Here is a 26,197-nt window from a genome sequence, read left to right as displayed (position 1 = left end):
GGAAATCGGCCATCCTTAACTGGTCTGGCCTACATGTGACTCCAGATTCACAGCAATGTGGTTGATACTCAAATGCCCTCTGAAATGGTCTAGCAAGGGCAATTAGCGCCAGACAACAAACGCTGACCCAGCTAGTAAACCTAACATCCCCAGAAATTAAGTTTAAAAAACTTTTCTGAGCGAAATAAAACTATTTGGGATTGGCACGGATGGTGTAAGTAACCACTCTGAACTAAACCAGTTTGAGATGTTGGGCATCATGCCATCAACTGCCAAATTGTAGCGTTCAAAGTTATCTTGGAAGGTAACCCACAAGTATTGGCAATTTTCTATTACCATACGTGAGAAACAGACATTGGGGGTGATTTTCCTAGCTCAGGTAAGGGGGGTCTTTTCCGGGATGGGGGTCTTGTGGCAGGTCCTCCCTCAAAAACACATTTACACACCCAGGTTTGCATTGCAGCATAGAGCTTCCTGCCATAAAATTGACAGTATAACTCTGGGCAAAAATCCCAATGGGAATCTCAGGGGGAACTGCCTGTCTCGTCATCAGGTAGTCAAGTGGATATATCCACCAATGATCCACTGGGAACACTTCGCATTTTATACATTGAAGGAGAGTCTATATGGTTATTCATGAAGGCCCCACCTTCTCAACCTCTCCCCTCGCTGGAGGTAATAATAATTTTTTATAATAATTTTTATTAGTGTCACAAGTAGGTTTACATTGACACTGCAATGAAGTTGCTGGGAAAATCCCCTAGTCGCCACATTCCGACGCCTGTTCGGGTACACGGAGGGTGAATTCAGAATGTCCAATTCACCTAACAAGCACGTCTTTCGGGACTCGTGGGAGGAAACTGGAGCACCCGGAGGAAACACACACAGACACGGGGAGAAGGTGCAGACTCCGCACAGACAGTGACCCAAGCCGGGATTCAAATCCGGGTACCTGGCATTGTGAAGACACAGGGCTAACCACTGTGCTACCGTGCCGCCCTGTGTGGTGAGGTGCGGTGAGCCTCAGGTTAAATCACCACCAGTCAGCTCTCTGTCAAAAGCGAACAGCAGCCGAGGGTCCTGGGGGTTCCACATGATTGGAGAGTGCCAATGCGCCCAATACCTTTCTGATATACCAGTTGGAAGAAGAGCTCTGCACAAGTTGAGGCAGGGTTCATGAGCAGTGCCCCCCCCCTCCCCACGACAGGCGGGAGAGTGATCTGCCCAGCCAGGCAGGTGCGCAGTTGGGAGCTGTTGCCTGGAACCGCATTGCACTCATCGATCTGGTTGCAGTGGTGGAGCTGAACCTTAGCACAGTGTGATCCTAATCCATGTAGAATTGAACCCTGTTGTTTGTTGTGCAAAACGAACCAGCTCTATTAAAGTACAAATGTGTTATTGATGAGGTATAAATGCAGAAGATCAATGGCATCATGTACTGTAACTGAAAGATATGAGGTGACCATCTGCACCTTCCATACAATATGTCTGGTCAATAAGATTTTTTGCAACTTAGCTGAATAAAGGTTGAAGGATTCATATCTTGAAGTCATCAGATAACTTTGATTTACATGAGAGAAAATAAACTCGCCGAAGCTTGGTGCTGATTAATGTAACGTTGTCCATTTCAACACCCAGCTCGCTATTCAATCATTTCAGCTTAAACTGCCTCGCAACAAACAAGCATCATTTTCCAAGCTGATCTCTGTTGCAAGTAACTGGTGGATATTGCTTGCTGGGATAATGCAGCATAGTGAGATGGAACGAGCAGTAAAAGTTACTCTCAAAACTCTGTCACTGTAAACCGGATCCGCGTAATAGGGTAAACCATTGCTGTGTGATTTTTGTGTGGGGGGAAGTGAGTGTTTCATTGGCATTTAAAATTGATCATTACACCGGAACAGCGACGACTGATGGTGTGCTGTCATCATTTTGTTGATAACATTATCACACAAAAGCCTTTTTCCAAAATTGTCAGTGACTTCACAGTGTGATTGTGATTCACTAAGTCCCTTAACAGGAGCAGGTGACCCAGTAGGGAAACAGGCCTTCATTCCGAAAGGCGACTTAAAGGGGGTGGTCGCCACTCTGGCCCCGGTGATAGGCCGTGTGATTATGCCACCCTCTCCTACGTCCTTAGTGAAAATCCCGAGTCCGTAAGAGTTTGCCTGCGAGCATTCAGCCGGCTAACCAACTGAAGTGGGCGGGAGAGGCGGCAAATCAGAAAGCTGAGTTGGAAGGGGGAGGCCTACATGGATAGGGGGCAGACGATCGTGGGGGACAGGATGCGGGTGGACAGGCAGGGGATCGGACAACCTCTGTGAGGCCAAGAGGAGCATTCAAAATTGCAGCAAGGTCTTATACACATCGCAGGGACCTGATTGGCATATTACATGTGAAGATCCCCCTGGCAGAGGAAGATGTCTGGCCCACCCTTGAGATTGTCCCAACCAAAATGGCAGAGACTGCTGAATGGATTTGCTTAATACATAGAATAACACAAAAATGAAAATAGGCCACTCACCCCAACCATGGATCAGCCCTCCAGATGAGCAAATAGCTCCAATCGTGGTAACTGATCCTCAGTGTCTGTCCGTGCAGCTTTCAATTCATTTGCACCGAATCATTTAACCATTCATCTATTGGCAGTGATTTTGATTTTTGGTGATCGAGCAACATGGATTATCCTGATTTGGTTGTCAAATATGCATCTTTCCCATTTATCATCCCTCCCCTTCCATCTTGATGACAAAAGGCCCCACTCCAGAGGTAAAGCTGCAGGCTCCCGGTGCAGTACTGAAGGAGTGCTGCGCTGCCGGAGGTGCAATCTTTCAGATTAGACATCAAACCAGGCCAGCCCGCCACCTGCCCTCTCATGTGGATATAAATGATCCCATAACACTACCTCGCAGGAGAGCAGGGAAGTTACCGCTAGTGCCCTTGGACCAATATCCATCCCTCAAGATCAACATCACTGGAAACAGATTACTGTATATACCCGTGTGAAAGTCAGATTCCGGAGCCCAATTATTTTGGGCCACAGGACATGGGGCCGATGTTTACACAGACAATGTTGTCCAGGGGGGTCTTGCGTGTTTGATTTGGACATCAGTGAGATGCAAAAATGACTCCCTTCGTGCATTAAAGTAAAAACCAACAACGTGAAATAATTCATATTAATTCTCTAACATTCATTAATTTTATAACATTGCAAATTCTATACATTTCATCCCCATTAATGACCAAACATTTATTCATTTTTTTACCGGAAGTCATTTTGATTCTACCTTTACGACAAAATCCAATTATTAACACCTCAAGGATAATATTTTGGTTCTCAAACATTTTGATTTCTGTTGACCCTTTACACGGGGTCTATGAAAAATGATGTTTTTTTTAGGTCAGGAGTCATAGGGTTGACATTTACACAAGTTCATGTAGGGACTGCATATTATCACACCGTTGTTTATGGGAGCTTACTGGTCACAAATTGGCTTCTGCTGTTCCTACGTAACAAAAAGGCTGATACAACAGAAATACTTAATTGGCTACAAAGTGCTTTGTACTACAGTCCTGGACCAGCCTCCAACAGTAGCTAGGTTACTGGACAGTATCCCCAATATATTATTTTAATTTTGTAAGACTGTGAAGAAAGGTCACCTCGCTCCAGGAGGGATTTAACAATAATCTTAATAATAATAATCTTTATTGTCACAAGTAGAATCAAAAAATTTACAGTGCAGAAGGAGGCCATTTGGCCCATCGAGTCTGCACCGGCACTTAGGAAAAAGCACCCCGCTTAAGCCCACGCCGCCACCCTAACCCCGTAACCCAGCAACCCAACCTAATCTTTTTGGACACTAAGGGTAATTTAGCATGGCCAGTCCACCTAACCTGTACATCTTTGGACTGTGGGAGGAAACAGGAGCACCCGGAGGAAACCTACGCAGACACGGGAAGAGCGTGCAGACTCTTCACAGACAGTGACCCAAGCTGGGAATTGAACCTGGGACCCTGGTGCTGTGAGGCAGCTGTGTTAACCAGTGTGCCACTGTGGATTTCCCACAAAATAGGGTTATGGTAGATTAAAACAAACTTTCTTACTAACACAGTATTAAAATATCTTTAATATCACACAAGAATATAGCTTACAATTACTCCATAAACATTGCTAATTAACACAGTGACACAATAACCCTTAACTGCTATCTTTATTCCCACTCAAACAACAAAATCATCTCAGCTCTCAATCCACTTTTAAATACAGTTAGCAGACCCAGGCTTTACAGATGTTTTTTGAGAATATTTTAAGAAATAGACTTGAATTCTGCCAGAACAATGCAGGATCTCTGGCTGAAACTGTCTTCATGGTTTGACTTTCAACAACCAACTCCGAACCGCTTGGAAAGAAACTGCTAATCTGTCTGCAGACATGTCTTTCAACTGTATTGAGAGCAGATGCTTGACTTCTGCTCACATCCCAATCTAAAGCCAAACTGCCTGTCTTTCTGCAAAACGTCTGGTAATCCAGCTGATCCCATTAGTTACAGCACCTCACCAAGCTCAAACACGCTGTTTCTAACTAACTAGAACATAGAACATTACAGCGCAGTGCAGGCCCTTTGGCCCTCGATGTTGCGCCAACCTGTGAAACCACTCTAAAGCCCATCTACACTATTCCGTTATCATCCATATGTTTATCAAATGACCATTTAAATGCCCTTAGTGTTGGCGAGTCCACTACTGTTGCAGGCACGGCATTCCACGCCCTTACTACTCTCTGAGTAAAGAACCTACCTCTGACATCTGTCCTATATCTATCACCCCTCAATTTAAAGCTATGTCCCCTCGTGCTCGACATCACCATCCGAGGAAAAAGGCTCTCACTGTCCACCCTATCCAATCCTCTGATCATCTTGTATGCCTCAATTAAGTCACCTCTTAACCTTCTTCTTTCTAAAGAAAACAGCCTCAAGTCCCTCAGCCTTTCCTCATAAGATCTTGCCCCCAGACCAGGCAACATCCTGGTAAATCTCCTCTGCACCCTCTCCAATGCTTCCACATCCTTCCTATAATGCGGCGACCAGAACTGCACGCAATACTCCAAATGCGGGCGTACCAGAGTTTGGACAGCTGCAACATGATCTCATGGCTCTGAAACTCAATGCCTCTACCAATAAAAGCTAACACACTGTATGCCTTCTTAACAACCCTCTCAACCTGGGTGGCAACTTTCAGGGATCTATGTACATGGACACCGAGATCTCTCTGCTCATCCACACTACCAAGAATCTTACCATTAGCCCAGTACTCTGTCTTCCTGTTATTCCTTCCAAAATGAATTACCTCACATTTTTCTGCATTAAACTCCATTTGCCACCTCTCAGCCCAGCTCTGCAGCTTATCTACGTCCCTCTGTAACGTGTTACATCCTTCCGCACTGTCCACAACTCCACCGACTTTAGTGTCATCGGCAAATTTACTCACCCATCCTTCTACGCCATCCTCCAGGTCATTTATAAAAATGACAAACAGCAAAGGCCCCAAAACAGATCCTTGTGGTACACCACTACTAACTGGACTCCAGGCTGAGCATTTCCCATCTACCACCACCCTTTGCCTTCTTCCAGCTAGCCAATTTCTGATCCAAACTGCTAAATCAACCTGAATCCCATGCCTCTGTATTTTCTGCAATAGCCTACCATGGGGAACCTTATCAAACGCTTTACTGAAATCCATATACACCACATCAACTGCTTTACCCTCGTCCACCTGATTGGTCACCTTCTCAAAGAACTCAATAAGGTTTGTGAGGCACGACCTACCCTTCATAAAACCGTGTAGACTATCTCTAATTAAATTATTCCTTTCCAGATAATTGTACATCCTATCTCTTATCAACCTTTCCAAGACTTTGCCCACAACAGAAGTAAGGCTCACTGGTCCATAGTTACCGGGGTTGTCTCTACTCCCCTTCTTGAACAAGGGGACATTTGCTATCCTCCAGTCTTCTGGCACTATTCCTGTAGACAATGATGACATAAAGATCAAAGCCAAAGGCTCAGCAATCTCCTCCCTAGCTTCCCATAGAATCCTAGGATAAATCCCATCCAGCCCAGGGGACTTATCTATTTTCACACTTTCCAGAATTGCTAACACCTCCTCCTTAAGAACCTCAAGCCCTTCTAGTCTAGTAGCCTGTATCTCAGTATTCTCCTCGACAACATTGTCTTTTTCCTGTGTGAATACTGACGAAAGATATTCATTTAGCACCTCTCCTATCTCCTCGGACTCCACGCACAACTTCCCGCTACTGTCCTTGACTGCCCCCACTCTTACCTTAGTCATTCTTTTATTCCTGACATAATTATAGAAAGCCTTAGGGTTATTCATGATCCTACCTGCCAAAGAATTCTCATGTCCCCTCCTGGCTCTTCTTAGCTCTCTCTTTAGGTCCTTCCTAGCTAACTTGTAACTCTCGAGCGCCTTAACTGAACCTTCACGTCTCATATTTACATAAGCCTCCTTCTTCCTCTTAACAAGTGATTCAACTACTTTAGTAAACCATGGTTCCCTCGCTCGACCACTTCCACCCTGCCCTACAGGGACATACTTATCAAGGACGCGCAGTAGCTGTTCCATGAACCAACTCCACATTTCAATTGTGCCCATCCCCTGCAGTTTCCCTCCCCATCCTATGCATCCTAAGTCTTGCCTTATCGCATCATAATTGCCTTTCCCCCAGCTATAACTCTTGCCCTGCGGTATATAACTATCCTTTTCCATCGCTAAAGTAAACGTAATCGAATTGTGGTCACTATCACCAAAGTGCTCACCTACCTCCAAATCTAGCACCTGTCCAGGTTCATTTCCCAGTACCAAATCCAATATGGCCTCGCCTCTCGTTGGCCTATCTACATACTGTGTCAGAAAACCCTCCTGCACACATTGGACAAAAAAGGACCCATCTAACGTGCTCGAACTATAGCGTTTCCAGTCAATATTTGGAAAGTTAAAGTCACCCATAACAACTACCCTGTTACTTTCGCTCCTATCCAGAATCATCTTTGCAATCCTTTCCTCTACATCTCTGGAACTTTTCGGAGGCCTATAGAAAGCACCCAGCAGGGTGACCTCTCATTTCCTGTTTCTGACCTCAGCCCATACCACCTTAGTAGACGAGTCCTCATCGAACGTCCTTTCTGCCACCGTAATACTGTCCTTGACTAACAATGCCACCCCTCCCCCTCTTACACCACCATCTCTGAGCTTACTGAAATATCTAAACCCCGGCACATGTAACAACCATTCCTGTCCCTATTCTATCCATGTCTCCGAAACAACTCCACAGGGACCCGTCTTAATCCAAACAAAAATCGATCAGCCCAAGCTTTTATGATGCTTCACATGCACGTCTGGCTCCCAAAAGCATTGTTGCCTTTTAAACCAGAGTTTTTAAAAACACTACTGCAGCAGGCAAACACACAGTATTTGTTTTAATTTAAAGTACCTAATTTTATTATTCCAATTAAGGGGCAATTTAGCGTGGCCAATCCACCTACCTTGCACACCTTTTGTGTTGTGGGGGTGAGACCCACGCAGACACGGGGAGAATGTGCAAACTCCACACGGACAGTAACTCGGGGCCGGGATTGAACCCGGGTCATCGGGGCCGTGAGGCAGCAGTGCTAACCACTGCGCCGCCCAGTCAAACATACACTAACCCAGGCTTTCAATCCACACAGCACTGAATACATCTGAAATTCCTACATTCATCGCATTTGGGACTTTCCAAGGTTGGAAAGGCATTATGTAACTGCAGATCTTTCTTTGGTTGAGGTGCCCAATTATCTGTCAGGGGCCTTCCTCTTTGTTCCTTCATTTCCTCTTTCTTTTATTTTGCCGTTATCATTTTTGATCCATGGGTGATTAATGGACTCCCCTCTCTCCACATAGCAGGCTTTGCCCTGGGCGCTATGTGGCCAGAGACTCGCCCCCTCTTACACGTTTCTTGTGCAACTTCCATAGACGTAGAGGGGAATAAACAAACCTTTTTCTTTTTAAAGTGAAATGGTTTTTCTGCCGGGTTATTTTAAAATGAATTTCTCACTGCATGGGTGAGAAATTACACACGCAGATACATGCACACACACGCACCAGCACATATGTACGCACACATACACATGTACACACACGCATACACAGGTGCACGCACATACACACACTCACACGGCAACTTTGGGCAGAAAACTTCATTGAAGAGTCCGTGACACTTATGCTCATCATTAATACTTGGCCTTAAGCTATTTGCAATAAATAGGTTAATGCTTTTGCTAAGCAGCAGATTAAAAGGATTCCACAGTAATATGCTCCCATAAACATAATCTAGATCACAGTGCAGCTTGCAGTCCCATCAAGAGGCATGAATTGAAATCTGAATTGAAGGAACAGGTACATTGGTGCCGCAGAGTGAGTTTGGTGCGTTCTCTGGTGGCAAATCTGTAGTAGACTTTGCACAGGGAGCTGGCTGCGTCATGGTGCACCTCCTCTACTTTAGCATCTCTGTGACGGTGTCCCTTTAATGGCAAGAGGCAGAGATCTTTCACATTCCACCATTTCCGCAGCAGACATCAATCTGTCTGCATTGTGTGGGAACAGGTTGTCTGAGACTGCACTTGGCTTCGGCAATCTTCAAACATTCTAGATACACTAGGCATGTGGGGTATGATTAGCAAGTGTCCTCCCCGGCATTGCGTTAACTCATTGTGGATTGAAGGGAGGTTGCAACCATAAACCACTGCCGCCGCCCCGCCCCCGCCCCCTCGCACCTCCATCCTCCAGTATTCCATTGACACAATGCTATGGTTTTCAACATTATCCATTCTGATACTGGTATAGCAATGTGTCAGCACTGTGAGGCTCAGTATAGTGTACAGGCATGATTGACTTCACAAAGAGATTTTTAAAACAAGAGATGTTTGTGTTGGTTAGAATATGGAGTTGGAAACTTTTTTTTTTCTTTTCTTTTTTTATAAATCTAGAGTACCCAATTCATTTTTTCCAATTAAGGGGCAATTTAGCGTGGCCAATCCACCTGCCCTGCACTTCTTTGGATTGTGGGGGCGAAACCCACGCAAACACGGGGAGAATGTGCAAACTCCACACGGACAGTGACCCAGAGCCGGGATTTGAACCTGGGACCTCGGCGCCGTGAGGCAACAGGGCTAACCCACTGTGCCACCATGCTGCCTTAGGAGTTGGAAACTTAACCCAGGAGGCATAAAGCATGTCGATGTTGCTCAGCCTTGACCACTGCTGTCTCTTCAGCTCCTTTGCCTTTTGAAGCAGAAGGAGGCTATTCGACCCATCGAGTCTGCACCGACCCTTGGAAAGAGTGCCCTACCTTGGCCCACAGCCCGACCCTATCCCCGTAACCTAGTAACCCCACCGAACCTTTTGGACAATAAGGGGCAATTTTGCCTGATCAGTCTACCTAACCTGCACACCTTCGGACCGTGGGAAGAAATGGCAGCACCCAGAGGAAACCCACGCCGACACGAGGAGAATGTACCAACTCCACACAGACAGTCACCCGAGCCGGAATTGAACCCGATTCCCTGGCGCCGTGAGGCAGCACTGCTAACCACTGTGTCACCGTTCCACCCCAATCTTGGCAACAATCAAATTCAAATATATTTTAAGCAAAACTATTTTCCCCCTCAGTTCTTTGTTTCCTATAGAGGACATACGTCTAAAATGCAGTTGCTTTTTTGTTAGAGTGGTATATTGAACGGTAGATCTTCACTTTACCAAAGCCTGTTTCGCGTTTGTACCTGAACCTCATTGACCCGAAAACATACCAGATCCAACCCCACGAAAGAGAAGCATGTGTTAAGAAGCAATGCCATTCCCAGTATATGAGACCTGTGGATGTCAATACAAAGAAATATAATGCAGTACCTATAAATTATGTTTCAAAAGTCTCACAACATTATTAAACAATAGGCCAACAACTCTTTGTTATACCTAATGGGGGCATAAAGTTAGAGAAGGTTCATTCAGGAGTGATGTCTGAGAAGATTTCATCACTCAAAGGAAGGTGCAAGTCTGGAGCTCTCTCCTATTAAATATTATTCAGGTTAATGGGGGGCTATTGCTAATTTCCAAGCTGAGCCTTTGTTAGGCAAGGGACGTAAGGGTTAGGGAACTAAGATGGAGCCAAGGTACAGATTAAGCCGTGATCGAAATGAATGGTGGAATTGGTTCAAAGGCTTGAATGAGTCACTCCTGTGTTCTTATCTCCAAACAGTCTGCCACATGAACAGCAAAGATTTTATTGAATTGCGTCCCCTTTCAGTTCAAATCTTAGAAATGTTCATTACCAAGTCAGATTCAGCTCGCGACAGATCCTGCACAATATATTCAAGATGTGTAATATCGAAGGGCTAACTCATGTGTTCTCAATTCCCCTCATCGCCACTTTAAAAAAAGGTCAAGTCCTATGCATTTTCAGCTGGTGGAACAGCCTATTAAAACAGACACGGGAGGAACTTGATGCAAGCATGGTCAGCGTGGGGATGATAACGTCGGCAAGACGCGTCTCGCCCCCGCGCCTCATTCACATTGCGAAGGAGGGTGCTCAAGGGACAGAATTCTGTTGAATGTATTTTGTCCAACGCTTCCACCTGGCTGCTGTTCTATGCTATCATCTGGATTTGCTCACAAGTCAGAAATGAGCTTTGGAGAAAATCAAACCTTCATAGACTGTATTATAAAGAATAACAGATCGCTGTGTCACAGGCAGTCATTTACTCTTTGGGTACAGCTGACATCTATAAACCATACAGTTGAATTACTGTCTTGTTGCAGTCTCCCAAGCAACTGCTTTCTTTCAGCGAGGTGAAGATCTGCATTAGCACTGCATTCTTGAAATAAACCACATTTTGCGCTATCCAGTCGCATGCCTGGGCATAATTTGGGATTTGCATCGTCACATACGATGGGTCACTTTGAGCTAAAATGCATTTCTTTTTAAATGGCTTTTAAACCATTGTTCTTTTTTTTTTAAATCCGGAAACAGCTTTTCAACCGTAATCATACCGTCAGCTGAATTGCTTTCAGAGATAAGGGCCAAATATGTTCTTCCTGGAGGTTTAGGCAAATAGGGAGTGATGTATTTTAAAACTGGCAGATTTAGGGTGTTGAAAATTATTTATCACATGGGGAATTTAAGCTCATAATTCCTCACTTATGCATTTCAAGCACAAAATTACAAAGTTACAAAATGTTTCCGTGAGGTGAATTTATTCAGCCAGTGAGGACATTTTTATTGATTCCAACATCACCAGTTTAGGAGATTTTCACTTCATGAGAATTGTTTATTACGGGTAATAAGTGATGCCTCCTGTAAAGTTAATATTTGTGATATACTGTTAGTATTCATCACATATTGCAGTTCATGGTTCTACTTAACTTGAAGTGTAACATCCACCATCTCTGCGCTGAGCAACAGTGTTAAGCCATGTTTATTCCAATCTGGTCATAACTACAGACATGGTGACTATTCACTGATTCACACAATGTTAGTTGTGCAGTTAGTGAGTGCTTAATTGTGCTCAGGTGATAGCTATTTATTGGGGATTTACTTGTGCTCCCATATTTGCAGGAGCCACTTTGGTTGAACTAAAAGAGTATTTCTAGGACTCACCTGGTGTGGGCGGGGATGGACATCTTTGGAGGCTTGCTGCTGGGCCTGGCAAAATTAGCTAACAATAGATCCAGGGAGTGGGTAGTTGAAGGGGTCCCCAGGCCTGACTATCTGCCCCTGTTCTGCGGCTATGTTTGTGGCTCAGTCTTCTTAGAGTTGAAGGATGTAGTGTCAACCGGCATGTTTGAGGCCTCCTGTTACCAGTGGCCACAGTGGGGGCTGGGTGATTTGCTGACCCCCTGGCTATTTACAGCAAAACACCGTTCTGCAGGACTATTTCCAGAAAGGATTTGGCAGGCAATGAGCATTGTTCACCTACTTCTTCCCTTCATCCTCTCTTTCGAACACAATCTTTACTGTGACCCCGTCTTTTCCTCCAAGCGGGAGCTCTGTGCTCAGGCGGCCTTTTCAGGCCTAGGTTAGACTTGGCGGCAGATTTTCACTGTCAGACCCATTCGTTGAGAGTCACTTCCATGATTGGCGGTTAAAATTCCGTCATATCCAAATTGAATCAAGGCAATCAGGGCAGCACGGTAGCACAGTGGTTAGCACAGTTGCTTCACAGCTCCAGGGTCCCAGGTCCAATTCCCAGCTGGGTCACTGTCTGTGCGGAGTCTGCACGTTCTCCCCGTGTCTGCGTGGGTTTCCTCCGGGTGCTCCGGTTTCCTCCCACAGTCCAAAGATGTGCGGTTTAGGTGGATTGGCCGTGATAAATTGCACTTCGCGTCCAAAAAATGTTAAGTGGGGGTTACTGGGTTATGGGGATAGGGTAGATACGTGGGCTTCAGTAGGGTGCTCTTTGTAAGGGCTGGTGCAGACTCGATGGGCAGAATGGCCTCCTTCTGCACTGTAAATTCTCTGATTCTATGAATTATAGTGGAGGCTGTGGTGTAGTGGTATTGTCACTGGACTAGTAATGCAGAGAATCAGGACAAGATCTGGTGGGCGGGTTCAAATCCCACCATGCAGGTGGTGAAATTTGACGTCAATAAAAAAAAAATCTGGAATTAAAATGATGCACATGAAACCATTGCTGTAAAAACCCCAACAAGCTGATCAGAAGATTGGATAGGGTGGACAGTGAGAGCCTTTTTCCTTGGATGGTGATGTCTAGCACGAGGGGACATAGCTTTAAATTGAGGGGAGATAGATATAGGACAGATGTCAGAGGTAGGTTCTTTACTCAGAGAGTAGTAAGGGCGTGGAATGCCCTGCCTGCGACAGTAGTGGACTCGCCAACACTAAGGGCATTCAAATGGTCATTGGATAGACATATGGACGATAAGGGAATAGTGTAGATGGGCTTTAGAGCGGTTTCACAGGTCGGCGCAACATCGAGGGCCGAAGGGCCTGTACTGCGCTGTAATGTTCTATGTTCTATCTGGTTCACTCATGGAAATCTGCCGTCCTTACCCGGTCTGGCCTACAGGTGACACCAGACCAACAGCAATGTGATTGACTCTCAAATGCCCTCTGAATGGAAGGGTGAAAAATACTGACCCAGGCAGTGTAGCCCACATCCCATAAATGAATAACAGAAAACCCTGATATTTAAACATCAATGAGATGGCAATGGGTTTGCTGTTGCTGAAAATGGGTGAAATGGCGTTGGGTGCTGGGAACAGAGAGTGAGGTGGAGTGAAGAGAGTGAAGACTGGACACTTGCCCACTGACAGAAAGCACAATTGAAGCCAATGTTTGCACCTCTCCAATGTATTGACACGACAGACGACCTTTCAGCGGTACTTTCCAAATACTTCATTGCTGTGGAGCACATTGTGAGACCTTGAGCTTCGAGAAATGCTTCTCCATGCTGTACCTAACAAGTAAGTACATGAGATAGAAAGGAACGGCAGGTCATGCTGACACGGTGGTGAAGTCTAGTGTATGTGCACATTGTTTTAACATCGTGAAATGTCCCAAGGCAGATGGCAGGGTGGCGCAGCGGTTAGCACTGCTGCCTCACGGTGTCCTAAGTTGCCCCTTAATAAAAAAATAAATGTCCCAAGGGCCCAAGAAGCTGAGGGTATGATTGCCAGTGTTGGGGCAATTAAAATTGGAGATGCTGACAATGCCCCAATTAGCGAGGCACTACCCATGTACACACCCCTGTCAGCATCAACGGGGCCGAGGTGGAGATGGTTGACACCTTCAAATTCCTAAGTGTGTACATCACCAAAAATCTGTTCTGGTCCCCCCACGTCGATGCTACCACCAAGAAAGCACAACAGCGCCTATACTTCCTCAGGAAACTAAGGAAATTCGGCATGTCCACATTGACTCTTACCAACTTTTCCAGGTGCACCATAGAAAGCATCCTATCGGGCTGCATCACAGCCTGGTATGGCAACTGCTCGGCCCAGGACCGCAAGAAACGTCAGAGAGTCGTGAACACCGCCCAGTCCATCACATGAACCCGCCTCCCATCCATTGGCTTTATCTCCACGTTCAACTGGGCTGCCTTGGGAAAGTGGGCAGCATAATCAAAGACCCCCCCCACCATCCGACTCACTTACTCTCTTACTCACTTTTCCAACTTCTTCCATCGGACAGGAGATACAAAAATCTGAGAACACGCCCGAACAGATTCAAAAACAGCTTCTTCCCCGCTGTTACGACTCCTAAACAACCCTCTTATGGTCTGACCTGATTAATACTACACTCCTGCATGCTTCACCCGATGCCTGTGTCTATGTATTTACATTGTGTCCCTTGTGTTGCCCTGTTATGTATTTTCTTTTCATGTATTAAATTATCTGTTTGAGCTGCACGCAGAAAAATACTTTTCACTGTACCTCAGTATATGTGACAATAAACCAATTCAATCCAATCCAACAGGTACCTGGGAGGGTGATGGGGCTGGAGGAGATTAGAGAAATAACAAGGGACAAGACGGTAAAGAGATTTGAAAGCAAGGATGAGAATTTTGAAATGGAGTCGTCGCTTAATCAGAAGTCCTCCCAGTTGGAGGAAATTTCTGCTCATCCAGTCATAAACACTTGGTGGGCCAAATGGCCTGTTCCTGTGCTGTACATTCTGATGTGCCATCAATTATAACAAAGACGAGTTGTGGAACGAAACTGTGGCTTTAATAAGCTAAACGAGAACCTGCTGGCAAACTGATCCCAAACTGGGGCAGGGCCAGAGGTCGGCCACGTTTATACAGAGCCTGAGGGGAGGAGCCAGAGGCGGAGCCAGCAGAGACAACAAACAATATTTACAATACAGTAACAGTGGTTTACCACATATTCTATGCCCATGTCCGCCTGATGCTCTTCTCAGATATATCAACCAATGTTCCTTTCCTCGTCCCTGAGTGCTTAAAGCAGGACTTTCTTTGCCAGCGAAAGTTTGAGCAAACCTATACTTGCCTCGTTCTTTCTTCATTGCACAGTTGCAGGCTTTTTTAAAAAAAACTCCATTTAACACCCTCTGACCAGGTTCGGGGTATCACACAAACGTCACAGTGCAGAAGAAGACCAATGCTTCCTCAGAACGCTCGTCTGCTCTCCCCCTTTTCAATGCCACCATTTCCCAGCGCTTGGCTCCAGAATCACTACACTGAAGGGACTCCACAGACACAATTACGGCCGTTGCCCAAACCTCTAATGGGGCAATGCAGCGAGAGCAGGAAGCTGTCCCCTCCCACTGTAACAACTTAACTGTTTGAGGCACGTTGACTGTTCACTGCACTCTGCTGTCACCAGGGCGACACCAATATTGGGAGCTGAATTTGGCTGTGTAAACACTGGGAGTTGGATTTAGCGGTGTAAACACCACCTCAGTACTGACCGTCTGACAATGGAGCAGTCCATCAGGACTGGTCGGTAACTTTCGGCCGAGATTATGTGTGCATGCCACTGGAGTGGGGCTTGAACCAATAATGACCTGACTGAGAAGGCTACACACTGATCGTAGGGTGGCGCACATCAACGCCTCTCGCCCACATTACCAACATCGCTGCATCAGGACAGTTAATGAGTGAGTCACGGTGATGAGCTAAACAATTGTTCTGTCTCCTCATCATGTTCAGCCATTACGCAGACTAACAAAACAGCTCCATTGACTTGTAGTACCTTCCCTGGGAGACACACTTCCTTGTGCTAATAAATGAATTGTCTCTACATTTTAAAGTAACAGAGAGGAGAGATAGCTGGTCACAGCCTCAGGCACAATCAATTCCTTTTGTGTTCAAGCTCCTGTATTCCAGTGTAAAACATGTTAGAGCATGAATTGACATGAGCTGATATGATGAAAATGTGTTGTAACTATTCAGTCTCCTTGTACTTCAGACCTGTATCTTAGTTCCATTATCTGAGTACCTACTAAACAGAATTTGAACTTGATAGCAGAACATCCACTCTGCAAAATGGAACAGAAATTACGAACATTGTCAGACAGGAACAGGAGTAGGCCACTTATCCCCTCAATCCTGTACTACCATTCAAGGTGAGGCAGTGATGTAGCGGTATTGTTGCAATCCAGGGTTCAAATCCCAACAAGGCAGACAATTAAATTTGAATTACATTTTTTTTAACAGTCTGGAATTAAAAGTCCAATGATGACCATTGTCGGTTGTCATTAAAAAAACACACCAGGGGCGAAATTCTCCAGTATTGGCGCGATGTCCGCCGACCGGCGCCAAAAACGGCGCTAATCAGTCCGGCATCGCGCCGCCCCAAAGGTACGGAATCCTCCGCATCTCTGGGGGGCCGAGCCCTAACATTGAGGGGCTAGGCCCGAGCTGGACTGATTTCCGCCCCGCCAGCTGGCGGAAAAGGCCTTTGGTGCCCCGCCAGCTGGCGCGGAAATGACATCTCCGGGCAGCGCATGCGCGGGAGCGTTAGCGGCCGCTCACGGCATCCCCGCGCATGCGCTGTGGAGGGAGTCTCTTCCACCTCCGCCATGGTGGAGACCGTGGCGAAGGCGGAAGGAAAAGAGTGCCCCCACGGCTCAGGCCCGCCCGCGGATCGGTGGGCCCCGATCGCGGGCCAGGCCACCGTGGGGGCACCCCCCGGGGCCAGATCGCCCCTCACCCCCCCCAGGACCCCGGAGCCCGCCCGCGCCGCCTTGTCCCGCCGGTAAGAGGGGTGGTTTAATCCACGCCGGTGGGACAGGCATTCTAGCAGCGGGACTTTGGCCCATTCGGGCCGGAGAATCACGGGGGCGGGCGTGCCAACCGGCGTGGCGCGATTCCCGCCCCCGCCGAATCTCCAGTGCCGGAGAATTCGGCAACCGGCGGGGGCGGGATTCACGCCAGCCCCCGGCGATTCTCCGACCCGGCGGGGGGTCGGAGAATCTCGCCCCTGGTTCGCAAATGTCCTTTAGGGAATGAAATCTGCCATCCTAACCTGGTCTGGCCTACATGTGACTCCAGACCCACAGCAATGTGGTTGACTCTTAATTAAATGGAATGATGGTCAATAAATAAAGGCTCAGCCACAGCGACACCCACATTCAATGAATGAATAAAAAGAATTTGGATCTAGCTGATTTGGTTATTGTAACTCCATTTACCCGCCTTGCTTCCATATCCCGTAATATCCTTGCCTAATAAAAATCTACCAGTCTCAGTCTTGAATTTTTCATTTATCCCGGCCTCAAAGGACATCTGAGCGAGAGCCTTCCAGATTTCTAATTGGCCTTGGTGTGAAGAAGGGCTTCTCAACATCACCCCCGATTGGTCTAGCTCTGGTTGTTAGGTTATGCCCCTTGTTCTGCACTCTCCCATCGGAAAAACAATCACCTCTCTCTTAATAATAATCTTTCATTGTCACCTTTTATTGGGTATGGGGTGGGGGGGGGGGGGGGGGGGGGGTTGCAATGTGCCATCCTTACCTGGTCTGACCTACAAGCTTCTTCAGCCAATTTGTATTTTGCCAGTTTGTTGTATATTTTACATATCTCAGAGTAATACAATGATGACACGAGCTTCTAAATGTGCAACAGGTTTTATTTACCGTGTTTAAAAAAAATCTTTGCAATCACAAAATATCTGCGCTCATTCTGACAGCTCAGTTTCCAAGCCTTTCTGCGGTGTCTGTTTACTTTGCTTTGACTCCACACCTGGGCTTTTTTAAAAGTCAACGTTTTGGCTTTTGTTTTAATAAATTTAGAGTGCCCAATTAATTTTTTCCAATTAAGGGGCAATGATAATGGCCGAAATTCTCCCCCAACGGCGCGATGTCTGCCGACTGGCGCCAAAAGCGGCGCCAATCAGACGGGCATCGCGCCGGCCCAAAGGTGCGGAATGCTCCGCATCTTTGGGGGCCGAGCCCCAACATTGAGGGGCTAGGCCGGCGGCGGAGGGATTTCCGCCCCGCCAGCTGGCGGAAATGGCGTTTGTTGCCCCGCCAGCTGGCGCGGAAATGCGGCGCATGCGCGGGAGCGTCAGCGGCCGCCGACATTTTCCCGCGCATGCGCAGTGGGGAGAGTCTCTTCCGCCTCCGCCATGTTGGAGGCCGTGGTGTAGGCGGAAGGGAAAGAGTGCCCCCATGGCACAGGCCCGCCCGCGGATCGGCGGGCCCTGATCGCGGGACAGGCCACCGTGGGGACACCCCCCGGGGTCAGATCGCCCCGCGCCCCCCCCCCCCCCCCCCCCCCCCCCCCCCCCCCCCAGGACTCTGGAGCCCGCCCACGCCGCCTGGTCCCGCCGGTAAATACCAGCTTTGATTTACCTCGGCGGGACAGGCAATTTCCGGGTGGGGCTTCGGCCCAATCGGGCCGGAGAATTGAGCGGGGGGTCCCGTCAACCGGCGCAGCCCGATTCCCGCCCCCGCCCAATCTCCGGTACCGGAGACTTCGGCGGGGGCGGGGGCGGGATTCACGGCGGCCAGCGGCCATTCTCCGACCCGGCGGGGGGTCGGAGAATGACGCCCAATGTGTCCGATCCACCTACCCTGCTCATCTTTGGGTTGTGGGGGCGAAACCCACGCAGACACGGGGAGAATGGGCAAACTCCACACGGACAGTGACCCAGAGTCGAACCTGGGACCTCGGTGCTGTGAAGCAGCAGTGCTAACCCACTGCGCCACCGTGCTGCCCTCTCCACACCTAGGCTTAACCAGTCAAGCACAGTGAGCATAGATCGGTTGCCAGACTATATTGATAAAACTCAGAGCAGCTGGACAATCAAAACACCACAATGTCCATAGCAATGTGGTTGACTCTTAAGGCCATTCCGTTTATCAAAACATGGCAGAAGAAAGCATTGTGGGTGTGCCTACATCATGTGGATTGCAATGGCTCAAGAAAACTGCTCAGCACCATCTACCCAAGGGAAATTCAGAATGGGCAATAAATGCTGGCCTTACCAATGTCGCTCATATCCCAAGCGCGAGTTCAAGTAAATGGATGCTGGGTGATTTTGAAACCAGACCCTCAGGAATCTGTAGCTTGGAGAGACGAGACAGTGGTCGACAATTACAGGTCCTTTCAAGACATCACACTTTGTTGCACTGCATTTTTCTTCCAATCAGAGTCAAATAAGCTGCCAATCAGACAGCGATAGAGCTGCAAATCGTGCCTGCTTGAATAAACCTTGTACCTTCCATGAGCATGGGGGTAAACTTTTCCAGACTGCATGCAATGCACCTGACTGGGTTAGAAATACTTTAGCAATGATTGATCTCCGCTTCTTATTAGGATCTCACAGAGTTCCCGCTTTCAGAGTGGGGCAATGTTACTGAGGATAAAGAAAACCGGATTATATTCTCTCAGGAGTATTGCGCTAGCCAACACTTATTTAGATTTTATTATTTTTCCCCGGGTGACGCAGTGAATGGTGATTTCACTGTGTACTGTGCTAAACTGACAGTAATGTAATACTTGTGGTAATTACTGCACATCTCTATTTCCCGTACTCCCAACTTTAATTAATTAGTCCGCATTGACTAAAACACCAATTAAACCAATTATTAGGGTGTGGGCAGGATGAAAATCGACCAGATGGTCTTTTTACATTCCTTTAGGAGTGCATTAGGGTTCCCAGAAGTCCCATTCCATTGTTTTAAAGATAGATAATGGACAACTAAGAGCGCGATATGGTGGGCACTGCCCACCGTGCACTTTGAGTGTGCCACCAGCCACATTTGTCATGGATGTGCAGAGGGCACACGGAAATCATTTAAAAACCAGTTATCCTTTTTAACTAAAAAAGTGCTATGTTTGTCGGACATTGCTGTCCAATTGATCTGCCCCAGTGCCTGACTCGCAGTTGGGTAAAATGCACTAAGTAACTCGTGGTGGTAACAAGATGCAGGAAGCCTTTGCTGTTAGTTTGTAAAGGACTCATCCACGTTAGAAAGTTTTGTTTCTGGTTTAATCCTTTTAGGCCTCTGGTTCACTCCTGGGGTGGGATTCTCCGACCCCCCCAGCAGGTCGGAGAATCGCCGGGGGAGGGCGGCGTGAATCCCACCCGCGCCGGCTGCCGAATTCTCCGGTGCCGGGGATTTGGCGGGGGCGGGAATCGCGGCCCGCTAGTCAGGGGCCGTTGGCAGCGACCCTCCCCCCCGGCGATTCTCCGGCCCGCGATGGGCCGAGTGGCCGCCCGTTTTAGGCCGGTCCCGCCGGCGTATGTTACGACAGGTACTTATCATCGGGACCTGGCTCCGTGGGCGGCCTCCGGGGTCCTCGGGGGCGCGCGGGGGGATCTGGCCCTGGGGGGGGGGGGGGGGGGTGCCCCCATGGCGGCATGGCCCACAATCGGAGCCCACCGATCCACGGGCGGGCCTGTTCTGTGGGCGCACTCTATTTATCCGCGCCGGCCAGTGTAATGTTCCATGATGGTCGGCGCGGAGATGAACCCCCCCCCATGCGCATGCGCTGGGATGACGCCAGCACACGCTGATGCTCCCGCGCATGCGCTAACTCGCGCCAGCCGGCGGAGGCCCTTCGGCGCCAGTTGGCATGGCGCCAAGCCCCTTCCGCGCCAGCCGACACGGCGCAAACCACTCTGGTGCCGGCCTAGCCCCTGACGGTGCGGAGGATTCCACACCTTCGGGGCGGCCGGATGCTGGAGTGGCCAGCCCTGCCGGTTCAGGGAGAATCCCGCCCTTGGTCTTTCTAGCCATTCTTATTACCGAGTCATTGGTCAGTTCAGCATTTATTGTGCGCAGTAACGACAGTCACCGATGTTGGTTTAGGTGAGTGGGGGACAGGGGGGTGTGGTCGATTGACTCCCCTCTTTCCCCACTCCTCAGTGACCACAGCAGATCTTTTAAAAAGATGCGTCCTTTGTGTCCGATAAAATTTAAAGATATCCGGGTCCTGTCGATTGATGACTTGGATAGTTCCAGGCTGTCTCGGTGCTCCCGACAGTTTCAGCAATGGGGTGATTTATTGATGGAGACAAACGATTTGCCTGTCCTTCTGGAGGCGGCAGTGGCTGGGTAGGGTTCTTTAAAATTTGCTGCCTCACTCCGTGAATATTCAAACAACATGCAGGATCCGACCTTAAAAGTTAAATGGAGAGTGAAGGAGGCCCACGCTCGGGATTCTCCGACCTCCTGCCGGGGGAAGAATCGCCGGGGGTCAGCGTGAATCCCGCCCCCGCCGTCCTCCGAATTCTCCCGCCCCCCTCGGAGAATGGTGGAGTCCGGCGCGACTCAATGGCCCACGGGGCTGACCAAAATCTCCGGCGCGCGATGGGCCGATGTCTCGCCCGTCTGTTGCCGGTCCCGCCGGCGTAAATTAGAGTAGGTGCCTTACCGGTGGGACCTGGCGGCGCGGGCGGGCTCTGGGGTTCTTGGGGGATCTGGCCCCAGGAGGTGCCCCCACGGTGGCCTGGCCCGCGGTCGGGGCCCACCGATCCGCGGGCGGGCCTGCGCCGTGGGGGCACTCTATTCCTCTGTGTCGGCTGCTATTCGTCTGCAATGACCGACGCGGAGATGAACCCCCTCCCTGCGCATGAGCGGGGATGACGCCAGCACGCGCTGACGTTCCCGCGCTTGCGCCGCCTCGCGCTGGCTGGCGGAGGCCCTTCGGCGCCGGTTGGCATAGCGCCAAGCCCCTTTCCCGCCGGCTGGCGGGGCGCCAACCACTCTGGGGCAGGCCTAACCCCTGAAGGTGCGGAAGATTCCGCACCTCTGGACAGCACGACGCCGGAGTGGTTCACGCCACTCCGTCCCGCCGGGACCCTCCGCCCCGCCTGGTACGGGAGACTCCGTCCCCTGGTTTCTGCCTCGGGTTTGGAGAAAGCAGTCGCTTAAGACAAAAAAGTGAGTTGGCTGGCTTGCCACTGATCGTTTTCTCTCTCTCTTCTCTCTCTCTCTCATCAACTGCCCATATACCCGACTATGGTCACAGCGAGTCCATTCCAGGCGAATGGTTTTGAAGCAGTTAAATTATGGCTGGATGAATTCATTGTCTGAGCTAATAACATCTAATGAGTAGTCACCACCCAGATAACTGTCTGAGGATTCTGTCAGTGCGTTCGGAGATGGCACCATTCACTTGACTTCAAGGTAATTGTCTCTGCTAGGATTTCCTAGACTGGTTGGCTCCTCTTAATGGTTTTTGAATTTGTCACGTGCAGTGATGCAAATATTCAGCCATCTGGAATCTGCGGTTTGAAGTTTCAGAAATGTTGCCTTACTCTCTCTTTACGATTCACTCAGTGGTTTTCAACTCACTAAAACGCAAGTTAATTTTCTAAAAAGTATGGTTTTGTAACACAGCCCTTGAGAAGGTGGTGGTGAGAGCTCATCGTGAACGGTCGCTGGTGAAGGTACAGTGCAGTGCTTTTTGGTAAGGAGCTCCAGGATTCTGGCCCAGTAATTATGAATGAATGTGGTACTTGTCCAAACTAGATTGGTGTGAGGCTTGCATGTTACAACTGGTGTGCGGGTTCTGCTGCGAGGTTATTATTCTGCTGGGGTGACTTTGACATCAAAATACTTTCTCTGCCGTGCCGGCCTGCTGGATCCACTTTTGGGAACGCGGTCCATGTGGGAGCAACGAAGAAGGCAGGAGAGAGTGTGAGCAGCTGGGAGAAGAGGGTGAACTGCACAGGAGACCACACCTACAGCAGGTACTCAGGGAGCACGTCGTGTTAACCACTACTCCTGCTTGAGATTCACTGAGCAGAAATGCAAGGGGTGCCTTCACTTCACCAAGGGGGTTACCATCGAGCTATGCTACATGCCTCAACTACAGCCTTGAATAAGAGCCTCAAATAAGAGCATGGAGGGGTGGGCATGTGGCACAGTGGTTAGCACTGGGACTGCGGCACTGAGGACCCGGGTTTGATTCCAGGCCCTGGGTCACTGTCCGTGTGGAGTTTGCACGTTCTCCCCGTGTCTGCGTGGGTTTCACCCCCACAACCCAAAGATGTGCAGGATTAGGTGGATTGGCCACGCTAAATTACCCCTTAATTGGAAGAAAAATAATTGGGTACTCTAAATAAACAAAATAAAAAATAAGAGCATAGACATGGCAACTTTATGCCTATGGGACATTAGCGTTCATTGGTAGTGTGGAAGTCTGCAGAATTTGAGTTCTCTGCAGTAGAATTAAACAGTCGTGAACGCAGCCCAGTCCATCACGCGAACCCGCCTCCCATCCACTGATTCTGTCTACACCCCCTTTAGCCACATGACAAAACAGAAGCTGGAGTAAGATAAGGAAAGCTTCAACGGTAACGATTGAAAGATTACAGGCACAGAATCTGTACTACATGGTGCACTTCCTGTAAACACTACACTTACTTCCTGTCACACTTCAGCTCTCACACTTCAGCCCACCTTGTGTCTCGCCTCCAGCAATGTCACGGGAGGTCTGCTAGTTTTTAGTTGGCCGGAGCGAGTGGTCCAAGTCTGGAACGCGCTGCCGGGAAGCAGGGTGGAGACCAAGGCATTCAAGGAGGCGTCGGATGTTTAATTGAATAGAAAGAATGAAAATGAAATGAAATGAAAATCGCTTATTGTCACAAGTAGGCTTCAATGAAGTTACTGTGAAAAGCCCCTAGTCGCCACATTCCGGCGCCTGTTCGAGGAGGCTGGCACAGGAATTGAACCGTGCTGCTGGCCTGCCTTGGTCTGCTTTTAAAGCCAACGATTTAGCTCAATGTGCTATGTGTAAGGGGAGGGGGAGATGGCGCCAGGTCAGAATGCACATTCGGAGGGCCGGTGCACTCAGGACGGGCCGAATGGCCTCCTTCTACCCTGTAACAATTCTGTGATTTGGAGAAGGGTATTGAACTGGTGGGCAACTTGGTGAAAATAATTCATCCAAACATTTAAACCTGAGCATTCGAGATTTGGAAATAACCATTGAGGTTATGATAATTACCAGATAACTGCAACATTTAGTATCACCATGGGTGAATCTTTTTTGTTTTAATTGCTTTGTTGATTATTTTTTATCGTTTGCATTTCAATCTATTAAGCAGAAAAAATAATACTATCCTGTAAATTACTTCATTCCTTGATAATGCTCACCTCAGGTGAATAGAGTGAATGTACATTTATGTAGGAGGCTAGGAAGTAAGAAGGCTAGGAATGTCAACAAAGTAACACTATGTAAATTCTTTAAAAATATAATTCTCATCAATTAATAGCTAATAATTAGGAGAATGATACACAGCCCACACAATCTGATGGGCATAACTCCTGCTGGTTAATATCTTAGCTTTTTCGAAATCTTCCTTTAAAGGAAACATCCTTTATAAAAAAAAAATTTTTAGAGTACCCAATTCATTTTTTTCCAATTAAGGGGCAATTTAGCGTGGCCAATCCACCTAGCCTGCACATCTTTGGGTTGTGGGGACTGCTGTGTTCTGCTTCTTCATGTAGCATAAGCGGCTTCTTTGATGTATGCCCTGACAAAGGAAGGTTCAGACTTGGAGATAGATTTAACACATTTATTGAACAGTTAACAATTCTCCTACTTTAGTTCGACTCTCCTGCTGATCTTGCTATAGTAACTCAATCTAACTAACCAGTCTGCTCTAAGCCACATGGTGGGTGTGATGCTTCCTGATCTGCCCCTGTCCCTCTGAGTGTCGCCTGTGGAAAGAGAAAGAGCATGTGTGCCCTTTCCTTTTATATGGGTAGCCCCCTTGTGATAGTGTCACCTCTGGGTGTGTCTTGACTGCCCATTGGTCGTGTCCTATCTTACTGACCTATTGGTTGAATGTCTGTGTGTCATGCTGTCTCTGGTGCTCCCTCTAGTGTTTATTTAGTTCTAGTGTATCTGCATTAACCCCTTGTGTATTTACAGTGATGCATATCACCACAGGGGCGAAACCCACGCAAACAAGGGGAGAATGTGCAAACTTTACATGGACAGTGACCCAGAGCCGGGATCGAACCTGGGACCTCGGCGCCGTGAGGTGGAGGGATTGCCTTCGGCGGGGCTGGAAGATCCCATTAACAGGAAGGGCTGGAAAATCCTACACCAGAATTAAGTGTTGTGGATTAGGCTTCTTGAGGTCAGTTAGAGGTGCCAATGTTCAAATAAAACAAAAAACATTTCTTTTGCTGACCCGATGATTTTCTTTCACCCGAGATACCCTCGCCTTGACGTCTGGAGTTGCCATGAAAATCGTGCAGGGTCGGCAGGGAGTTCCTCACATGTACATTGCCTGACTGATCTCAGCCTTTACTATGGGCTGGGGTCAGGCACTGTCGATGGGGAGGTGGAAGGAGCAAAGAAAAAAAGATTTGCATTTTTATAGCAATTTACACTCAAGGCGGCCATTTGGCCCATCGCATCTGCACCCAACCCTCTGAAATAGCACCCGACCCAGGCTCACACCCCCGCCCTTTTCCAGTACCCTACCTAACCTGCACATCTTTGGACTCCACGGAGCAACTTATCATGGCCAATCCACCTAACCTGCACATCTTTGGACTGTGGGAGGAAACCGGAGCACCCGGAGGAAACCCATGCCATCAAAGGGAGAACGTGCAAACTCCACACAGAAAATCACCCAAGGCTGGAATCGAATCCTTTGAAGTACTTTGAAGTGTAGACAGTGTTGTAATGTAGGAAATGTGGAAACCAAAATGCAGACAGCACATTCCCAAAATGTGATAATGACCCGATTATCTGTTTTTGTTATGTTGAATGAGAACAAAGAAGAACAAAGAAAAGTACAGCACACGAACAGGCCCTTCAAGTCTGTGCCAATCATGATGCCTTACCTAAAAAAAGCGTCTGCCCTTACTCGGTCCGTATGCCCCTAATTCCTCCCTATTCATGTATCCATCCAGATGCCTCTTAAATGTTGCTAATGTGCTGCTTCCACCACATCCTCCGGCAGCCACCACTCATTGCATGAAAAACTTACCCTGCACATCTCCCTTAAACTTTCCCCCTCTCACCTTGAACCTGTGCCCCCTTATAATTGACACTTCCTGCCTTGGAAAAAGCCTCTGACTATCCACCCTGTCTATGGTGACTATCCACCCTGTCTATGGTGACTATCCACCCTGTCTATGCCTGTCATCATTTTGTAGACCTCTATCAGGTCTCTCCTCAGCCTTCATC

The 26,197-nt window shown here is 48.2% G+C and overlaps 1 long non-coding RNA gene across 1 annotated transcript in view; it reads left to right on the top strand.

Moving 5' to 3' along the window:
• Nucleotides 1-25,179, top strand: part of LOC140403452 (uncharacterized) — a 77,274-nt gene extending 52,095 nt beyond the window's left edge. The window contains exon 2 of the long non-coding RNA XR_011938320.1: nucleotides 24,926-25,179. This is a non-coding gene — a long non-coding RNA (uncharacterized lncRNA). The remainder of the gene's footprint in view (nucleotides 1-24,925) is intronic.
• The last annotated feature ends 1,018 nt before the right edge of the window (nucleotides 25,180-26,197 follow it).

This window comes from Scyliorhinus torazame, chromosome 28 (genome assembly GCF_047496885.1).
Source record: "Scyliorhinus torazame isolate Kashiwa2021f chromosome 28, sScyTor2.1, whole genome shotgun sequence".
Taxonomy (NCBI): Eukaryota; Metazoa; Chordata; class Chondrichthyes; order Carcharhiniformes; family Scyliorhinidae; genus Scyliorhinus; species Scyliorhinus torazame.
Note: the sequence above shows the minus strand (reverse complement) of the source record. Positions and strands in the feature narration are given on the sequence as shown.